Source organism: Chiloscyllium punctatum, chromosome 45 (genome assembly GCF_047496795.1).
Source record: "Chiloscyllium punctatum isolate Juve2018m chromosome 45, sChiPun1.3, whole genome shotgun sequence".
In the NCBI taxonomy this organism is placed as follows: domain Eukaryota; kingdom Metazoa; phylum Chordata; class Chondrichthyes; order Orectolobiformes; family Hemiscylliidae; genus Chiloscyllium; species Chiloscyllium punctatum.
In genome coordinates this window covers 44,527,423-44,549,513 of record NC_092783.1, presented here as the reverse complement: position 1 = coordinate 44,549,513, position 22,091 = coordinate 44,527,423, and the positions used below count along the sequence as shown (strand labels likewise).

The window sequence follows — 22,091 nt, the reverse complement described above, 5'->3', positions numbered from 1 at the left end:
ACTTTTGTTTTGCCATAGGAAGCCAATGTTATCTATTTTTGGGAAAACAATTCTTAAAATTCACATTCATTTAATGTAATTTTTCTATTCTGTTAACGAGTTAGATTAATTAGTGATCCAATTTGGCAATACAGTATTCAGTTGCCTGTTCAATGATACCAAACATTTTAAAAATCCATAAGTAATTTAAATATTTGCACATTTTACCCCAACAAGAAATTAGAATTCTATTTTACCATTCTTCTATGAGTACAGTACACAAGCTAGGGATGCAAGAAGTCTGAAATAGATTAGTCAAAAGTGACTGATGTATCAGCACACATATGAAATGGATATTATTGCACATAGACTGAGAGAGATAGCATCTTCAGCATCTTTCACATTTTATTCAGTTTTCGTAAAAGCTGCAGGTCCTGCTGTGAAATTGTAAAAATCACATCTTTTCAGGGGAAAGGACAAGCCAGACGATTGGGTTCTGGAGGATTCCAGCCATTCTCTCTAACCTTAAGTGACAAAGCCAGATACCATGACAACCAATTCTATTACGTATTACCATGAGGCCCACACTGAAACCAGCTTTTTCATGAAGTAACATTTTACACACAGTCTTAAAGCAACATTTCCACCATACGGATTATTCCAGGGACACACTGAAACACTTTAGCCATCTTGATGTAGCCTGGGTTGGAGCGATTTAGCAATGCAGAGCGAGGAGGGAGGCTGAGGTTGTTTTCCTTCGAGAGGAGAAGGCTGAGGGGGTATCTGATTGAGGACTACAAAAGTTATGAGGGGCACAGACATGAAGGATAGATAAGGAATAGGACATTAGAGGGGATTTGAGGAAATCCTTTGTCACCAAGAGTATTGTGGGTATCTGGAAGTCACTGCCTGAATGGCATTTAAGTAGTATTTAGATGAGCATTTGAAATGCCATAGGGTAAAAAGCTACAGGCCAACTGTTGGGAAATGGGATTAGAACAGAAGAATGTTTGATGACTGGCATAAATACAACAGGCCAAATGACCTATGTCTGGCCTGTAAAATCTCTATGACTATATTCAAAATAATGACCACATAGATAAAACAAGACATGTTTAAGTCACAAGCAACATCTGGGTCACATGCAGGACGAAAAGCAACTCAGGGCTGATGTGGACAAAAAGGAATTGCTGGAAAGCCATTGCTATATTCTTAAGTACAGACATATTCCCAGTTGTTTAAATGTTATTGGGATTTGTGCTAGCCTGTATCTTAAAAGAGAGACACAGTACTTTGATAGAGCTCATGCTGTCAGTCATCCAAAAACTGAGATACCATACATAAGGTGCCACTGTATGAGTTTTCTCCTGGCTGATTTCAAGAGTAAGTCATCCTATTGTCCGCACAGGTCAATACATACTTGCCAACAACAAAACCATCCCATAACATATTATAAGCTAGAACAATGTGGATGTGACAACACTGAGTGTTTTGGGAGGTCATGTTGCGGCTGTACAGGACATTGATTAGGCCACTTTTAGAATATAGTGTGCAATTTTGGTCTCCCTCCAAGAGGAAGGATGTTGTGAAACTTGAAAGGGCTCAGAAAAGATTTACAAGGATGTTGCCAAAGTTGGAGGGTTTGAGCTATAGGGAGAGGCTGAACAGGCTGGGGCTGTTCTCCCTGGAGTATCGGAGGCTGAGGGCTAACCCTATAAAGGTTTATAAAATCATGAGAGATAAGGATAGGGTAAATAAATAAGGTCTTTTCCTTGGGGTGGGGGAGTCCAGAAATAGAGGGCATTGGTTTAGGGTGAAAAGGGAAAGATTTAAAAGGAACCCAAGGGGCAACAGTTTCATGCAAAGGGTGGTTGGTGCAGGTATGGAATGAACTACCAGAGGAAGTGGTGGATGTTGGTACAATTACAACATTTAAAAGACATCGGGATGGGCATATGAATAGGAAGGATTTACAGTGATATGGGCCAAGTGCTGGCAAATGAGACTAGATTAATTTGGGATATCTAGTCAGCATGAACAAAGTTGGACTAAAGGGTCTGTTCCCGTGCCATAAATCTCTGAGACTCTAAGGGCATTGAAGTGGGAAAATCACAAATATTAACAATCAAATACTTTTAATGCAAAAGGAATATCAGCATGTGCACTTCCTCTTAACTGCTGTTCATCCAGTAACAACTCATCCTTTCAGGACGAAGGGATATTCGCCGAGTAGCTGGAAGAAGTCCGGTCATTTATAAAAAGTAGCATCACAGGAAAGTCACCATCCATCTGCTGAGCGAACACAAGAGGAAACATGAACTGCGTCACTTGCATTTATAAAAGTCTCTTAACCTCAGTAGTAGCATTCTTGCACCACGAAGATGTGTAGGATTAGAAAGGAAATTAACATTTCATAATTGATTTAGTTTATTTATTATTGTTCAAAGTACATTCATTGATTAATCTAAACATATATAATTGTATTTAACTGCAACCAATGTTGCTTCAGTTCTTTAATATTACATGACTCTGCTTCGCCTCACCATGAGGTTGTTAACAAACAATGCACGTTTATTTGACCGTTACTGCTACAAATCCAAAAGGCCCCGTTTACCTTATTTCTACTTGACATCCTAGTTCAAGTTTGAATTAGGCAGAGTTGATATCCTCCAAGTTGATTAACCCTTATCAAGAAACCATGGTCATATCTATGCCTCTGCACTGCTGTTGTTTTAATCGGTTCTATAACTGAAAAAAATTGACAAAAGGTAATCAGGTGTTTTTAAGCTTGTGGTTGCCTATCTTCTTGACTATTCAGATCACTCAAGACTATGTAATAAAGTACATTTCAGTACTTCACGGTTCTTGGATATTCTATAATAATCTGTTCAAATTAGTAGTTTGCGATCTGTACATATGTATTAGTTTATATGCCTTTGAGATTCAAAGCAACTACTTACACTATACTCTTTGTTTTTCTAAAAAAGGAAACTCCTTCTTGCTATTCAACCACGGAGACAAAAAAAATCATGTAACAGTGGCCTCTCAGAGACAAAAAGTCAGTCATAAGTGATTGATTTAATGGAATTTTGCCAATTAAAGTGAAGACTGAGAGGACAGGCCTATGGATAATTGATAGTTTAAGGAACCAGACAGGAGACAGTGAGAGATGACATCAATCTCTATCATGTTTAGGAGCCAATTAGACATTGAACGCATGCCACTCAAACAATTAGCATTAAGTCTGACCCCACCTAGGCCAATCACAATGTAAAGTTATTGATCATGCTATGGATTATGACTTGCAAGGAGTTATTAAACAACAGCTTTAGCTGACCAATTTGGGGACAGTTTGAAAGGGAGGTTATCCTGCTGTCCAATTGGAAGCAAAAGACTCATGGTATTAGATTACTTAGTGTGGAAACGGGCCCTTCGGCCCAACAAGTCCACACCCACCCTTCTATATATACCCCTTCACCTCACACTACGGGCAATTTAGCATGGCCAATTCACCTAACCTGCACATTTTTGGACTGTGGGAGGAAACCAGAGCAACCGGAGGAAACCCACGCAGACACAGAATGTGCAAACTCCATATAGTCAGTTGCCTGCGGCAGGAATTGAACCCAGGTGTCTGGTGCTGTGAGGCAGCAGTGCTAACCACTGTGCCACCGTGCTGCTTGGGGAGAGACCAGAGGCCAATTGTTGACCTATGTTCGAAGCTGAACTGGAAAGCAAGAGCCAGGATATACCAGTTCGGTTGCAACCCAGGCAAATCAGCTTATTATTTGCAACACACGTTTCCTGACGTTCCTGCAGCAGGCTATCTCCTGTTGCCTTATTGATTGAAGTCCCAAACAAACAAATCAATATTTTGATTGGAGTTTAAACTACAACCAAGAACTTAAACAATGCAGTAATATGACTGACAGGGGCGACAGTTTGGTAAACTAAAGTCCTGATTTTCTGAGGTCAGCCAAACCAAGACTGTGCTTGTTGAGGTTACAGATTTCCATGGTATAATTTCGATATTCAAGGTCCTACTTAAAAAATAGGAACACAGACTGACCAGCAGCTAATGGTTAGGAGTTATAGCAATTGGTCACTCAGCATATCTTAGGCAGCTGCTGCTGAGTGGGCAAACACGCCATTATGTGCATGAGGATAGTAGGTTACAAGGAACTCTTCCCTTCACTGAGACACCTTGAAAATTTTGTTTATTCAAAGCACAGCAGTAGATAAGGATTCTACTGGGATAGATGACCAATCTCTCTAAAGATGAAAATGACATGATAAATAAGTGCTGTCTCACGGGTCTCTCATACCTGGGGAAAAGAATACCTTATCACTTCTGGAGAAATACAAGTGCATCTTTGCCAATATGAAGCCAGGCCTCAATAAAAAAAGGTTTCTCTTCTGTGTGTTTATGCAGAAAACTTCTGTCTCTTTGTTGCACTCATAAGAACTCAAAGATTAAGACCATTTCATTCATTGTGCCTGTGCCAGATCAGAGATTTTCAATTAATATCACTCCTCTGCTCTTCTCACTGTGTTTCTTTTTTTCCCCCAAAGTCTTTGGTAAATGTTATTCATGATTCTGCTTCCACTTCCACTGTCTTTTCAGACAGTGCATTCCAGGTCACACAAACTTGTTGCGTAAACAAATGTTTCCCCATGTATTGATCGCCTCTTGTGCTTGTGCAATAAATCATCTTCAATTTCTATCTCCTCAATCCACATCACTCATTGTCTTGAGCATCTTTGACCATTGTTAATCGCTCAACTTAACCGAACACCCTGTCATCCCACGTATTGTTCTTAAAATTCTCTTCATGAGCATTACCCCTCTCCCTCCTCCTGCCCTGGAGGTTTCTCCAAGGCCTTGACCTTCTTAAAACATATGCTGCCCAATACTTCAGCTGTGGTCCCATTAGAGTTTCGCAAAACCTCATTGCTTTTGTATATGATACACCCATTATTAAAGCCAAGGATGCAACAGGTTTCTCAACTTGTCCTGCCTCCAGGATTTGCATACATATACCCCAGAGTCCAGCATCCTTTATAAAGTTGTACCTACTTACACTTAATATCACTTCTTATTAATATTTTCACATAAACCTGCATTTCATTTCATACGTATGCCTACTTCATCAGTGCAAATCCTCCTGAAGTATGTTAAAATCCTTCTTGTTGCTAATACCAAAAGGTAGGGAATATGTTCATTGGCAACAAATGCAGCAATTAGCAGCCCTGTTTGTACCAAGTGTTGCCTACAGAAATGCCACTTGCCCCCACTAGCACCACTGTGCTGCTCAAGAGGCAAAAGGTGCAGATAAAGAGAGAGATTGGAGACCAGAATTGACAAGCAACCAACCATCACAAAAAACAATACCTGGAGGAAACAGCCCTCACTCTCACAGGAAGTGGTAGAAAAGCTTGACAATGCAATAACAATCTGCAAGATCCAAGAACAATTACGAGAGATTTAATTTAAAAACAATATAAGTTAATATGAGCCTTTCCAAAAGGAAGGTACAAGAACACAAGTGCCACAATGTTTCCAGGCAACTATGTATTTTTTCTGTTGGCCTATGCAAAGCTTTCACATATCTTTTCAATCTTCCACTATTCACCCTGCATACCCAGAGGCATACATTACAGCTTGACAAGCACACCTTGACAGAGCCTCATATGAAAACAATACAAAAGAACCCAGCTACAATGACATCAGTGATGGATGACAACTCAGCACAATGCACATACTTCTGCTGCTTACAACATCGCAGCAGAGTTACTCTTTTGCACGGCACAATGCCACTTTGTCGAAAGGAACCAACTTGAAGTGGCAAAGGGCACAAAAATTACTACCCCTTAAAACCGCCTTGAAGCAGGTTATTGTGGAAACCCACCTGTCTTGAAAGAATATTCAGAAGTTTAAGTCTGCTGCCAGGAGACTTAAAGTGTCATCTCATTCCTAATATCAATACCACCATTCATTATAAAATGTAGCGGCTGTAGTCTCTCCTCTGGACTCCAAAGGTCTGTCAGTAACCATGGTCATATATTTTAGTGATATATGCCCAACAGCACCAGAATAAATAATAAGATACCAGTGGATACAGGCTTGAATGTAGATATGTATCTTTAATAAGCCATGAGCCATTATTCATTAGCATTATTACTAGTACCAATCCAAAAAAAGTGAGGGAATTGTTCACTGTTGTATAGATTGGGTACAGTTGCCAAGTTTGTTGCAGGCATTTTAATGACTGTATGCTTGTGTTATATTTGTAATTAATTTAAAAAAACACAAAATGAGCATTTGTAACAGTAACACCAAGTGTTTTAGAATAAATCTTGCACCAGAAATGCTAATGGCTCATGGGGCACATCCTTCTCCTTTTATTGTAGTTGACATATTCGAAAGACAATTTCCAATTGTGTACTGGATTTACATCAGCCTGACAAGGTCTTTGCTGGAGCATAGGGAGGGACCACCCAGTTACACTGGGGGAGGTTGGATGATAATCAGACACCATAGGGTCTTCGCCAGAACTCAGGACCTGTGATGAAAATACCATCCATCAAAAGCTGTTGCCATATCAGAAGCCAGCGGTTCTCCACTGGTGCTCAGTGTCACTGGAAATGATTGCAGCTACACTAAACATGAATCTAGGATTGTTAAGGGACCACAGATCAAGAGATTAACAAGAGCAGGATGGTGACCATGGAGTTGGGTGGTAGCACGGAGGCAGGACTGGCTTTCAGTGGCCTCCCATCTTCCCGATGACAAATCCTTTGATTAGGCATACAGTACTTCAAAGTAAGAGAAAGTTGACAGGTTTATGCTAAGTGACTTCAGGAGATACAGGAAAGTTATGTGGCTTCTATTTATTCCTGAGCCACAAAACGGCAGATAGCTTGTGGATTATGGTTGTGTCTTTTAGCTTTTAAGGTTCCTAACTGACATCCATGAGGTTGGCTCTGGATTCCCATGTCAGTGCACCACCTTCTGACTTAATCAGGGCATCAATAGATAGATACAGAGTCTCCACAATGGGCCCATCCTCCAGAATTTTCACTGCCACAGGGTGCATTAAATCCAGCCTGACCTGAATGTTGTGACTCAAATATTTGCAGAGCTATCCAGAGTAGTGTGGGAACACAAGAAGAAGCACAAAAAACACAGAATGTTTAGAAGCGTCATTTCTGAGAGAATGGCAGTTCTGGAGCCCAAAATGAAAAATCATCTCTAAGAAGATCTCAGGCTAGCTTGGTTTATTAGACAACACTGCTGAAGGCAAGGCTGCATTGGCACTGTAAACTTAATACATATTTATGTTGCTCATGGGAATTAGAAACTAAACCACTCATGAAATTTCAAATAGTTCTGTCATTACACAGGACACAGTGGCTCAGTGATTAGCACTGCTGCCTCATAGCACCAGGGACCTGGGTTTAATATCACCCTCGGACAAATGTCTGCGTGGAGTTGCATAGTCTCCCTGCATGTATGGTGCTCTGGTTTCTTCCCACAGTCCAAAGATGCGCAGGTTAGGTGGATTGGCCATGCTAAATTGCCCAGAATGTCTAGGGATTTGCAGGCTGGTGGATTAGCCATGAGAAATGCAGGGTTACTAGGACGGGCGGTGCATCTTGGTGGCATGCTCTTTGGAGGGTCAGTACAGATTCGATAAATCGAATGGTCTACTTCCACATTGTAGGGATTCTATGATTCACTGGTGATCCAACCAATAGTTTCTGAATTGCAGACGACATTTTCTCATGAATAGTTAACATCTACAGGATTCATCTTAACTGTGTCATGACAATGTAGTGATGGCTTGAAAATGACATGTGATCACGTACTGTCCCATTAATTATAGTTATTGTCAGGCTGAGAATGGTGTACAAATCACAGCTGAGTTTCCACCAACTTCAACTAGAAAGTCACTTTAAAATGTAAATTGTTATCCGTGCATTAACAAGACTCTGGTTACAATTGCAATATCAATGATCGTGGTATAAATATTCCACCTATTAACTTTAAACTGTCCATAAAGATTCTTAAAAATGCAAACCAGTCTAAAGTATTCACATTTCGTGCAAGCAAGGGGTGCAGGATACAGTGCTTCATCTACAGGGTAACAACACATACAGACCAAATAATGAACTACAGAAGCAATCACCCCAACACCCACAAACAAGACTACATTAGAACTTTATTTTGGCCATCCACTACACACGCACAGAGGAACTATGAACAGCAGAGGAAAATCACCTACACAGTATATTCAAAAAGAATGGGTACCCAATGAATACAGTCTGCTGATTTCTCAGCAACAAACCCAAACAAGCAGACAAAATGTGTCTAGAAACCCTAGCCACTTGCCCCTACATCAAAGACATTTTGGAAGTGACTGCAATACTACTGAGACCTCTTTGCATCATGGTAGCCCACCAACCCATCAACACACTAACGCAGCAGCTAATGAACTTGGAAGACTCTATACAGGCAACAAGCAAAACTAATGTCATTTACAAAATACCTTGCAAGAACTGTAACAAACATTACATTGGACAAACAGGCAGAAAACTAGCCACTAGGATACATGAACATCAACTAGCCACAAAAACACATGACCCACTCTCACTAGTATTCTTACATACAGATGAGGAAGGTCACCACTTCAACTGGGACAACACACCCATCCTAGGACAAGCCAAACAGAGACACACACGAGAATTCCTAGAAGCATGGCATTCCAACCGGAACTCTAGCAATAAACATACCAACTTGGATCCCATTTACCACCCACCCTCCCCCCGAGGAAAAGAACAGGAAATGACATCACCACAGGAAATGTTGTCACCAACCCAAGGAAACCTAAACACATAAATAGAAAGCCGGCTATACCATGAGTGCTTCATCCGGAGGCTCACTGATGTTACCTAGTATGGTGACAAAACGCCTGAAAACTAACCTTCCCGTTCAGCGAACAAACCTACATCCAGAACTTCAAATTGAGCTACAAATCTTCTCAAAACTTGCTAGTGCTTCATTTGTTTCAATATGAAGCTGACAACTAATGACAAAGGCTTCCCACGCACAAGACAATTTTGTGTTTTTACTCCTTGGATTGAGATGAATAAAATCAAGACCAAATTCTCAATGGATAGGAAAGTGCATTAGCAAAAATATCCTTTCATCCCTGATCATAAAGTATTACTGAAGACATTTCCGCAATAAAACTGACCTAACACCCTCTGTAACAGATATGCAAAGTCCCAAAATAAGCTGCTTATACTGGAACAGTCAGTTGTTGCACCTTTCAAAAGAAAAGGACTTAAAAACTAAACACCACTTCCAGCAAAATTGTTTTCTGAAGATATTCCCTATAATGAGAATTTGATGTTGAACCAAGAAGTTAGCAAAGTTTTTTTTTATTGAGGAAAAAGAAACAAGAGGTTGTTGCAAACTGAGCCATTCTGGTATGGAGAAGAAAAAAAGCTTTTGAAATATTTAGAAGATGACACTGAAGTAACATCTTTTTTGCACCTAGAGGATAATAAAGCAGTTAATAAGCCAATAATGTTCCTGGATGGAGACGTAACATATATTAGGGAAGACACAGAGATTGAGGTAACTGCCATGAAGTTAGAACATAGAAAAGTTGTTAAGTTCTCTCCATAGGAGTCCTAATTCTTTTGCAATGGAGGATAAAGAAAAGATAAATTGCAAGGCTTAATTACTTTGGTCATTCATTTGCTTCATTGTTTTCCTTCTTGCAATCTTGACTTCGGCCCTCCCTCTAAATAAAGGCTAATATATTAAAAGCGCAGCAGGTCAGGCAGCATCCAAGGAGCAGGAGAATCGACGTTTCGGGCATAAGCCCTTCTTCAGGAATGAGGAGAGTGTGCCAAGCAGGCTAAGATAAAAGGTAGGGAGGAGGGACTTGGGGGAAGGGCATTGGGAATGCGATAGGTAGAAGGAGGTTAAGGTGAGGGTGATAGGCCGGAGTGGGGGTGGGGGTTAGGAAGGTGGTGCTGAGTTCGAGGGTTGGGACTGAGACAAGGTGGGGGGGGAGGGGAAATGAGGAAACTGGAGAAATCTGAGTTCATCCCTTGTGGTTGTATGAACCCTCCAACCACAAGGGATGAACTCAGATTTCTCCAGTTTCCTCATTTCCCCTCCCCCCACCTTGTCTCAGTCCCAACCCTCGAATTCAGCACTACCTTCCTAACCTGCAATCTTCTTCCTGACCTCTCCGCCCCCACCCCCACTCCGAAACGTCGATTCTCCTGTTCCTTGGATGCTGCCTGACCCGCTACGCTTTTCCAGCGACACATTTTCAGCTCTGATCTCCAGCATCTGCAGTCCTCACTTTCTCCTAATGTATTAAAACCCCACTTAGTTTTCTGTATTCATATGTTCACGAATAGTTCAAGTTTTAAATAAAAATCAGCAAAATCAAAGCCCAAGGCACACAGTCAATTAAATAAATCATATTCACACCTAGATTTGGGCAGCCACTTGATGCAATTGAGTCTACCGACTGTTCCGGTCTTTCTAGTCTACCGACTGTTCCGCTCTGCTCTGGGTGTTCCAGTCCACTGGCTGTTATTCTCTGCTCCGGGTTTTCAGAATTACCATAATTCGTTTTTTTAAATCTTTATTCATTTAGAGATCAAAGGGCTTCTGCTAATGATACGGTATGAATTTTGACAGGCATGAACTTTAGCCCCTCGAAAGTAGTATCCATGTCATGGTCAACCCCATAAATTTAACCTTAAAATGTAGTCAAAAATATTCAACTATTACTCAAATATCTACAGTATTTCCCTATGGCCTTGTTCACTTGTTGCTTGAGTTTCATTGTAGTTTTACTCTCTAACAGGAAATGGATCTGAAAAAAAAGCCAGTAGAAAAACAGACTAAAGCTCTCAGTCTGATTAAGACCATTGACCAAGTTGCTTTACTGAAACATTAACTCCTTTTTCAATCTCAGATGTCCATAAGGTTACTTCTACCTCATCATGCTCCCCCTTGTTTGAAAACTACTCACCAAGATTTCAGCTCGGACCACTCTGACTCAGGATCCAATGGTAATGAGGGTGAAACTATATTCTGTAACTCAAGTTTTAGGGCAGTCAAGAAAATGCACTGCTGTAACTCATCAAAACTCTTCCAACAACAGCATCTAAACCTGCAACTTCTACCACATTGAAGTGTGTGGGCAACAGATCTGTGGAAGTCCCACACCTGCAAGTTCTCCTCCAAGCCACTTATCATCCTGAAAAGGGAAATCTATCACTATTCTTTCAGTTGTTGGGTCAAAATCCTGGAACCCTCTTATTTACAAAATTGTGGTGTCCCTATACCCTCAGGTTGGCAGCAGTTTGAGAATGCAGCTCACCAGCACTTTGCCCAGGATAACTAGGTAATAAATGGTGTCCTAGCCAGCAACACCCACACCACATTGAAGAATTTTTAAAAGCTAAAAATGTTTTATGTAATTATTTTGTTGAGTGAGGTTATTATTTTCCAGGCTGAAACATACAGGACCAAAGTAAGAGCCCAGGTGATGTAGTTCAGTTGATATGTTAAATCAAGACCAAAGCCACTAGTTTAGAGAAACAATGCCAAGAGTAGGTATGCAGCATTCCCTCAATGTTACCATCATTTTGTGCTCAAGTCCTGAATTGAAACTTCATCCTCCAGTCTCTAATCCAGGTGGACGGGTCAGGATGACTGCTTTAACGGATAAACATATGAATGAAAATAGAATAGTGTAGGTTAGACGGGCTTCAGATCGGTTCCATAGGTTGGCACAACGATGAGGGCCGAAGGGCCTGTACTATGCTGTAATGTTCTATGTAATTCTATTTTCTCTCTGTTTACACATTAGGCTGATAGGATATTGGTACCTCATTACACAGCAAGTTATCATTCTCAGCTGAATGGGACACTGAATATCTCCATTGATGTGTACAGCATGCTTGATGAAGCTGCAATAGGATAATCTATGCTAGGAAAGCAAATCATATTTTGGGCCTTAGTACTAATTGGCTAACAGACCGTCCAATCAAATGGGAAACTTCATACATATCGGGGGGGGGGGGGGGGGGGGGGGAGGCTGAATATTAAATGACATTGATAAAAGTTATCAAAAATGAAATGCACAACCTCTCCTGAATAGTGTTGTAAGTATTCTCGAATCAATCTGTTCAGAGATGTCATTACAAACCTTTGAAGCAGGTGGGACTAGAACCAGAGCCTCCTGGCTCAGAGGTAGGGACTTTACCAATGCAGCACAGGAGCCCCGCTACATACTGCTGTACATGGGTCTGAACAAGTTAATACCTGATTACAGTAAGCACCACTACAATTATGCCACAAGGACCTACAATGATGACTACAATGATGCCAGCATCAAGGAGGGCCTCAAGACTGACCAGAGGCTAGTGTGTGCCTAACAATCTCTGTAACTAATGTGCGCAATATTCACGTAATGTATAAATATTTGCAATAATGCAGAAAGTGGTGACTGGAATTCTGTGCCACACAAAGTGGTTGAGGCAAAATATTGAATGTTTTCAAGGAGTTAAATATATATTTCTTAGGGCTAAAAGAATCAAGGGATATGAGAAGAAAGCTAGAACAGGGTATTGAGCTGATGATGATCAACTGTGATCATATTGAATGGTGGGAGAAAGCTAGAAAGGCAAAATGGCCTACTCCTGCTTCTAATATAAAAAGACCTTATTTCTCTTCTCTAATAAACAAGTGAAAATGTGGAGGCCTCTAAAGTTTTTAAGATGTATGTATATGTGGCTGCTTATTCTGTTTGAATAGCACTGTGAAGTGTGTAGGCAGCTGATTGGTTTGCCAAGTTTTGTGAGAATTTGAACATGACAAGAAGTTAGTAGAGATTGGAAAAAAAGCTCATTGGATACAGTGATCTTCATAAGTTAATACAAATACCAGTCGTAAACAAGAGGAAGAAAGCAATGAATTACCATAACTTTTTTCAAAAAAGTGGTTAAAACGTCACAGCCAATTTCACTGCAGCAAAGTGTTTCACATAAAAATAAAAGGACATTTACTGGAAAAAAAGATTGCATCATAGGAAACTAGTGACATGTTTGATAATCAGGTCATTCCACAATGAAATACCATAACTGGCTTTTACGTCAAAAAAGGACCTGAATTAACTTATTTCATATCCATTAAGTTACTTGGACAGATACAACAAATGGTTGGGCAGCTCAATGAATTATCGACCAAATTTGTTACTCTTACCTACGTAAGAGACAGCATATTTTTCATTTTTGGAATTGTAAACTGAAACGGATATTTCTCTATCATGACTGGAATACCAGGAAAATTTTCAACTTAAAGAACAAGTGCTGAATATATTGTTCAGCTGTGGTAAAATGTTGCTTTCTCAAGCAGAGAGAGGGAGAATGAGATTGAGCAATACTGAGAATCTTTCAGGATTCTGTCTGGTACATCCATCTAATTGGTTGAGTTTCTGAGTATTAAAAAAAATGCAAGTGCCAACAGCAGCACAGAAGAGAAATGGGGAGATCCTGCAGTCAAGTATTTTTGTCTCACATTCACTCACTTCCCCATCACGTGGGAAAGACAAAAAAACCAAGGAAGTTTAAAATGAAGAATTTATTCTAGTCCTAGGTCCACCTGACCAACCAATGAATCAAAGAACAGTCTTCACCCTATTGCAACATTGTTGTGCTATTGTCTAAATTAGAAAGACTGAGGTAATCTTTACACCTTGTGGTCTAGACCTCTGATTATTCAGATTTTGTTTACCCTAACCACATTATTTTCCCTCTCAGAGTATAGGTGTTAAACTGTTTACCTGTTTTCTGGAGCAATTAGAATTGTGGTGGATTTGAGAATTTGAAGGGTATAATTAAGTTGCATAGTAGTTGATTAAAAATTCTTTTTCCAATGCTTGTTAAATTGTGCTACAATACGGGATTTTATGTTGTTATGGACCAGGCCAGACCCCATCAAACATTTTAAGAAAGTCACCCAGACTCTAACTTTGCTAGTTATTTTAAGCATTTGTAACACAGATATTCCAGGAGGTATGCAGCTGGTCAAACTACTTTGTTTCAAATAAAACAAAGTATATTTATAAGATTAATGAATGAAACACACAAAAGAGAACGGAATACAGAATAACTTCACCTACCTGAAAAGCCAATAGATTGTATCAACTTAATGAGGCTGTTCCAAATACTTGCTACAATCCCCATAAACATCCCTTGACACAAAAAAGGTAAAATCAAACACAGGGTCTTGCAGGAGAGATGTCTGAGAGAAAGGAAGATCAGCATGGACCTGCTTCTTTGGCTCCAGCAGCTTTTTCAACTGCCTGACTGCTTTCAGAGAATAGTTGGCCTGCCAAAACCATATCAAACCAGACAAGCTGAGCTGGGAGAACTGGCCACTCCCTTTTCATTGTACAACTATTTTTGCTTAAAACTTGAAAGCCTTTTTTGAGGCAGTATATGTTGCCATAAGCAAACTGGCCCCAAAACCCATCCAAGCCAGACTTTTCATAATCGTTGATTTTATGAGCTGATAAAAGAAAAAGCCAAAGACAGCATAACTTTGTCAACAAGTAGCATCGTCACACCTCCCTCCTTAAGAAAAGTGGACCATCAATATCCAAAAATGGCTTCATTTTAAAACCTCAATCTTAAATTGTTAGTACACTGTAACACACATATATAGTAGAATCCCTGTATCTGCAGATTCAGTTTCCACGGTTTACCGCAGTCCAAAACTATTACATGGAACATTCCAGAAATAATTCCAGGAGGCTGCCAGGGAGGTAACTTTCCCATTTAAATGATGCGGTTCGCTACTATCTGCAGTCCTGGGTATCTGCAGTAGGTCTTCGAACGTATCAACCCCAGATACCAGGGTACACCTGTACATTACATTGACAATAATCATGCAAACACACACTGCTACATTTTGTTTCAGTCTGTTTTACTCCTACCACCGAACAGTTTCGTTTCTCATTCAAGTCTCGACAATGTCGTTTTCTCATCTTGTCGCATGCACAATTTTCAAATTGAATGGCTGTAACAACAAACCCCATCTAAACTGTCAGGCAATTTTATCCCTAAATTTCACCACAAACTTCAATGGGTTACAGTCAGTGTATATGTTTGTCCCAGATGTGTTACTGGTAACATAAACATTGAAATGTTGTAACGCCAACACCAAGCTCAGAATCTCCTTCTCAACTGTCGAATATTTCTGCTGAAGAATGTTCAATTTCCTGGAGAAAAACCCGGTAAGATATTTTTGCCTTATCATCATCTTCCTGCAAGAGCACAGCACCAACATCTACATCACCTGTGTCGACAGACTCCTTGAATGGCTTTGCATAATTAAACGTGGCTAATACTAAGGCAATGGTTAACACAGCTTTCAGGCTGTCAAATGCATTCTGATAGTCTGTTGTCCACGAAACATCTTGCCTTTCTTTAGTACTTCAATGAGTGGAACAACCACACTGCTAAAATGTGGTATGAAGTTTTGATAAAATCCAGTCAATCCCAGGAACCGTTGTTTGTCCAATCCCTAAATTAAGTTTGTTTTTTTGCATTCCATGGGGCCATTTGTCCATGTCCAATAACATGGCCCAGGAAGGTGACTTGGGCTTTGGCAAATACACTTTTAGCCAGGTTTATCATCAAGCCTGCCACCTGAAGTCAATCGAATAATTCTGATAAATGTTGCAAATGCTCCTTCTATGTGTGACTAAAAATCAGTAGGTCATCAAAAAATACAACACAATTGGGTAATCTGGCAATGACCTTATTGGTTAGTCTCTGAAATGTGGCTGGTGCATTTTTCATACCAAATGACATGACCTTAAATCAATACAGTCCATTCGGTGTTCCAGAAGCCAAAATTGCCTTTGCTCATTCTGCTAGTGTCCTCTGAGCAAGTCCAAATTAGAAATATAAGTTGCTTGTCACACCTTTTCAACACAGTCTTCCTAACACAGAATCGGATATGCATCAGACTTTGTAACTGCATTGACTTGTCAATAGTCCACACAAAACCATTGGCTACCATCTGGTATGGGTGAGCTCCAGTCACTGTAACTCACTTCAATGATGTCATCTTGGAGCATGCATTCAATCTCCTTTCGAAACTGTGCCAACGTTAGAGGGTTATGCCTATAAAGACGCTGCTTAATTGGAACGGCATCTCCTATATCTACACCATGCATAATTAGGTTAGTACTTTCAAGCTAATTTCTACACATCTCCCCATGTGACAGTAATAACCCTTTCAAGTCATTTTGATATTCTTCTGCAAGGCAACTCAATTATTTATACCCAATTTTTGAAACTTATTCATTGTCCAATTTAATTTGAGGAACGTCCAATTTGGAATCCTCCAAAGTTGGTTGTTCACTCTGTTGTGGCCAATAACCCATTCTCCTTTTGCTTTCCTTCCCTATCAAAATACCTTTTGAACATATTCACATGACACATCGATTTCTGTCTGGAGTCCTTAACAGTTCACCTCACTCAATTACACTTCGACTTGATAAGGTCCACTTAAACCTTGCTTTTAAAGGTTCACCTATCACTGGAAATAACACTAACACCTTATCCCTGATAGCAAAAAATCACGAGTTTTTGGTTTCTTGTCTGCTTCCCGTTTCATGATATGCTGTGATTAAATAGACCCCCCTGCTCTATTTAATCGTTTCCTAAAATTTGACACACAGTCCAAATATGTGGGCTCTGAATTCTGACTTACCAATTTCCCCTTCATAATTTTAGAGGTCCTCTCACTTTGTGCCCAAAAACAAATTCAAATGGACTGAATTTGGTCGATTGATTTGGTATATCTCTGACCGCAAGAAGCATAGACTTATCTCAATCACCTGGATAGTCTTGACTATAAATCCTCAACATGGTCTTTAATGTCTGCTGACACCTTTCTAGCGCTCCCTGTGACTCTGGATGGTACGCAGTAGACTGAATTTTTTTATTCTGAAGTTGTCTTAACTGTCTTGAATAAATTTGATGTAAAGTTTAACCCTTGATCTGATTGTATCACTCTGGTTAGTCCATATCTGGTGAAAAATTTGAGTAATTCCTCTACAATGGCACCGTTTTGGTAATGTGGCAACCAAAATTGCAACATGACCTGCCAACTCTTGTGTTCAATACCCCGTACGATGAAGGAAAGCATGCCATATGTCTTCTTGACCACTGTACTGACCTGCATTGCCACCTTCAGGGAACAATGGACCTGAATACTCAGAACTCTCTGTACGTCAGTTTTCATCAGGACTTTTCCATTAACTGTACAGTTTGCTCTGAAAGTGCATCTTCAAAAATTCATCACCTCACATATGCCCGGATTGACCTCCATCTGCCATTTCTCTGCCCAACTCTCCAATCTATCTATACTCTGCTACATTCTTTGTCAGTGCCCTTCACTACCTGCTACTCCAGCAATCTTAGTGCTAGCTGCAAACTTGCTAATGAGGCAATCTCCACCTTCCTCCAAATCATTTACGTATATCACAAACAACAGTGGTCCCAGCATGGATCCCTGTGGGACACCACTGGTCACAGGTGTCCATTTTGAGAAGCTCCGTTCCCCTACTACTCCATCTCCTGTTGCCCAAACAGTTCTCTACCATCTCGCTAAAACTCCCTGGACCCCGTGTGACTTTGCCTTCTCCATCAACCTACTATAGGAAACCTTATCAAATGCTAAAGTTCATTTATATGACATCTATATCCCTTCCCTTATCAATCAAATTTGTCACCTCTTCAAAAGGATTCTATTAGGTTTGTAAGACATGACCTTCTCTGCACAAAACCATGCTGTCGTACACTAATAAGCGCATTTTCTTCCAAATGGGTATAGAGAAGAACCTCGATTATCCGAATATCAATTATATTGGATTATCCGAAGGGGATCTCAACGTCCCGATAGAAACATTATGTCAAAGAGCTGTTTCAACTCTGATCACGCCTTTTGTTTACAGGTACAATGATTAAAAATGAACTAGGCTCACTGAAATGCCCTCTCTCTCTCTTTCTCTCCCACGACACTTTCACTGAAGTTCTACATAGGGGTGTACCGTCAACCACCCTTCCCCAGATAATCTCTCCAACATTACCCTGAACAGGGCAGAGTGGAAATTTGTCAAAACGTTGTGTGTGTGTGTGTGTGTGTGTGTGCGTGCGCAAGCATGCGTGCACACACTCTTTATTGGGAGACTTACCCTACTAAGGCAGCAGCAGTTTTACTGTTGGCATCCTGGGTGGGGGCACAATGGGTGGGGGTGTAGTGTTGGATGGGGTTGGGGCGGGGTGGACGGGGGGGGGCAGTTTTGGATGGGGTTGGGGCAGGGGAGGCGGTGTTGGACGGTGCTAGGGGCGGGTTGGGAGTGGACGGGTCTGGGAACGGACAGGGGGCATTGTTGGATGGGTGCAGCAGGGCGTAGGGTGGTGTTGGATGGGGTTGAGGGTGGGTGGGGAGCAGGCGGCAGTGGGCATTGTTGGGCAGGGTTGGAGGCGGGCGGGGGGGGATGGGTTGGGAGTGAATGGGGTTGAGAGCAATCGGGTGTTGGATGGGGTTGGAGGTGGGAGCGGATGGGGGTGGGGGTGATGTTGGACGGGGGCGAGTGGGCGGGTGAAGGCCTGTCTGGGAACAGACAGGATTGGGGGTTGGGGCAGTGTTGGACTGTGTTGAGGGTGGACTGGGGTGTGGTGGGAGTGGACGGGATTGGGAGCAGGCGGGGGTTGGTGTTGGCCGGGATTGGGGGCTGACGGGGACAGTTGGTGGGGGGGGGCGTTGGAAGATGTTGGGGCTGAGCAGAATGTGGGGAGGGAGCAGATGGGGGTGGGGTCTCACACACAGTGTACTTTTGCCTAGTCCCTAGCAGACTTCACAGAACACGGAGCTCCAGAGGAAATCAATTAACCGAATAATCATCTATCCAAACAAAATAGTCCCTGACCATCTCGTTCAGATAATTGAGCTTCCTCTCTATATCCTATCCCTTGGTATCTTCTCTAGTTGCTTCCTTACCACTGACCTTCGGCTCACAGGTCTGCAATTACCTGAATTATCCCAGCTACCTTTCATAAACAAGGGGACAACATTAGCAATTCTCCAGTCCTTTATTTCCTCTCTCACTTCTCTCAACAACCAGGGATAGATCCCATCCTGTTCTGGGGACTTGTCCACCTTAATACCTTTTAGAATACACAATACTTCCTTCCTCTTTAGACCAACTTGACCTACAATAACTAAAGATCTATCCTTAACCTCAACATCCGCCATGACCCTCTCAGTGAATACTGATGCAAAGTACTCATTAAGAATCTCACCCATTTTCTCTGACTCCATGTATATCTTTCCTCCTTTGTCCATGAGTGGGCCAACCCTTTCCCTTGTTACCCTCTTTTTCCTTATAGAAGGAGAAAAGGCTTTGGGGTTTTCCTTCACCTTGCTCGCTAAAGGTATCTCATGACCTCTTAACCCTCTTAATTCCTCATTTCAGATTGGTCCTACATTCCAGATATTCTCCACTTCTTCATCAAGACATCATTTTTTAAGATAATAACACTCAGGAATATATTCCTACTATTTTTCTGTGTACACCTTTTGATACAATTGCTTAAAACTTTCATCTTTCTTCTCTAACTCTGTTAATTTATCTGAACTAAACTTCTATCGGCTCCTGATTTGTCTCAACCATTTGATCAAACAGGGTCTCTGCTAATTCCACTTCAACTTTCTTATCTATACTCTTTGATATCTGGTGACTTTGTGACCTTGTTACCATCCAGTCAGGAAAAATCCCAGGATGTGTCCTACAATGGTTTAGTTGCCTGGGTTTCCATTGGCTTTTCAACCACAATCAGCACCACTCCCACCCGTGAACCAGCTATATCATTGTGGTGCAGCCTTTTAGTCTCCACTGTGCTTTCCATTACCACTCCGACAAAATTCACTGGCTTATCCTGTTTTGCAACATCTGGCTTCCCAATATTTTTCCTAACACACCAACACTGATTTCATGTGGCCTACTTTATTGCACTGAAAACACCAGAACTTTTTAACTTCTCTTTCCCCTTCAAGGGTTTCCTTTTAACCCTGTGGTAAGTTATCCTTAAGGTCTTCACCGAGATCTACCTTTCCCTTTTCAAAGATTACTCTTTTCCCCAGTTTCTATCCTACACGGATTAAATCAGATTTTGGAAGCCAAAATTTTGATTGATGGACCAACTCACAATCATCAGCCATTTCACCTGCTAATCTTGCCGTTTTAACTCTCTGCTCTTTCACATGAGGTCTCACTACTTTAGAAAGTGAATTTTTGAACTCCTGTCTAAATGCCAATTTCTGACGTTCAAATTCCCTCTTTCTTCCTTTCCTCTCCCCTCGCTTTCTCTCTTTCTTTTTGCCCTGCTAAAGCGATTTGTCCTTTTTCTCTTTCCTAATTTTTTTCATAATTCCTTGGCTTTTGCCTTCAACTCAAGCTGCTTTATTTTCAATTGAATTTTAACCATCTCTAAAGATTCTAATGGCTTTTCCAGCTAATTTAAATGCTGAGATATTGCAGTAAAACTATCTCCTTTCGTCATGGAAGGAAGCAGTTCCAACTCCAGCCTGTCTGCTAGTTTCAGCAGCTTGGCCTTAATTACCTTTTGTGAAACCCCCAAAGTAATTTCTTCTACCCCCAGCAAACCCAGTGTCTGAAAAAGCCATTGTTACCCCAAACACCATTAAAAAAAACAAATTCATATCCAGAATGAAAGATACTAACACCTACCACTCGCTGCTTTCAAGTCCAGCAACCCTAATCTTAAATCAGAACAAATCCCCCAAAGAGCCCCCAATCTGTTATGGACCAGGCCAGACCCCCTCGAAACATTTCAAGAAAATCACCCAGACCTAACGTTGCTAGTTGTTTTAAGCAGGTATAACGTGGATATTCCATGAGGGATGCAGCTGGTCAATCCCCTTGTTTTCAAACAAAACTGAGTTTATTTACAGGATTACCAAATCAAACACGAAGAGAACAGAAAACAGAATAACTTCACCTATCTGAAAACCCAACAGATTATCCCACCTTAATATGCTGTTCTAAATTTTTACAATAATCCCCATAAACACTCCTTGGCAATAAAAAGGTCAAATCAAACACAATGTCTTTTAGGAAAGATGTCTGAGAGAGGAGGATTAGCCTGGACTTGCTTCTTTTAGTGCAGCAGCTGCCTGACTGCTTTCAGGGAATAGCCAGACTGCCAAAACCAAAATCAAACCACAGAAAAGCTGAGCTGGGAGAACTGGCCGCTCCCCTTTCATGTACAAGTGCTTTTTTAAAAAACTCAAAAAACATTTTGCGTGAGGCAGTATCTGTTAGCTATAATCAAACTGGCCCAAAAACCCATCCAAGCCAAACTTTTCTTAATCGCTGCTTTTATTATCTCTCTGACAAAATAGCCAAGGACTGCATAACTTGTTAAAAGAGTAGCATCGTCACAATGTTACTGACAAGACTTTGGAGGAATTAGTTTTACCCGAGTAGCAGTCAGAGAAATTCATAATTTTAATGGCATCACTGGGTTTTATGCACTTATAAATTTTGTGATGGTTTATTGAACTGTGGGCTACAATTATCAGTGCATTCTTCCCAGTTAAGTTGAGAAACCAAAAAGTGGCAATGTGCGGCTTTTACCAGATTATTTGCAGCAGATGAGAATCCCTTTGCCTTATTAAATACTGCCCACAATCACTGCCTTCATAACTGCACTTTGAATGGATAGATATATTTGTATTTTACTGTAGGGCAAAATTACAGAATGCAAGTTTTTTCTTGGCCCTGAGGAAGCAACAAGCTGAGTCAAATGAGAAATTGATAGCATATTTCTTAAATCAGAAAATTGTCATTTATTATTGCTCAACCTTAATATACCAATAGAAAGAATATTCACATTGTAGAAAAGTTCCTGATGAGATTCTGAGGAACTACATGTTAAAACCAGGAGGAACTGAGGAACTACATGTTAAA

General features: G+C 40.8%; 1 long non-coding RNA gene across 9 annotated transcripts in view; it reads right to left on the bottom strand.

Moving 5' to 3' along the window:
- Positions 1-245: 245 nt before the first annotated feature.
- Positions 246-22,091, bottom strand: part of LOC140467326 (uncharacterized) — a 94,992-nt gene continuing 73,146 nt past the window's right edge. For 6 of the 9 annotated variants that reach the window (XR_011955415.1, XR_011955414.1, XR_011955409.1 and 3 more), the window contains 2 exons: positions 2,594-2,727; positions 246-2,271 (listed from right to left, as the gene is read on the bottom strand). This is a non-coding gene — a long non-coding RNA (uncharacterized lncRNA). The remainder of the gene's footprint in view (positions 2,272-2,593; positions 2,728-22,091) is intronic. The other 3 variants (XR_011955411.1, XR_011955412.1, XR_011955413.1) reach the window with 1 other exon arrangement.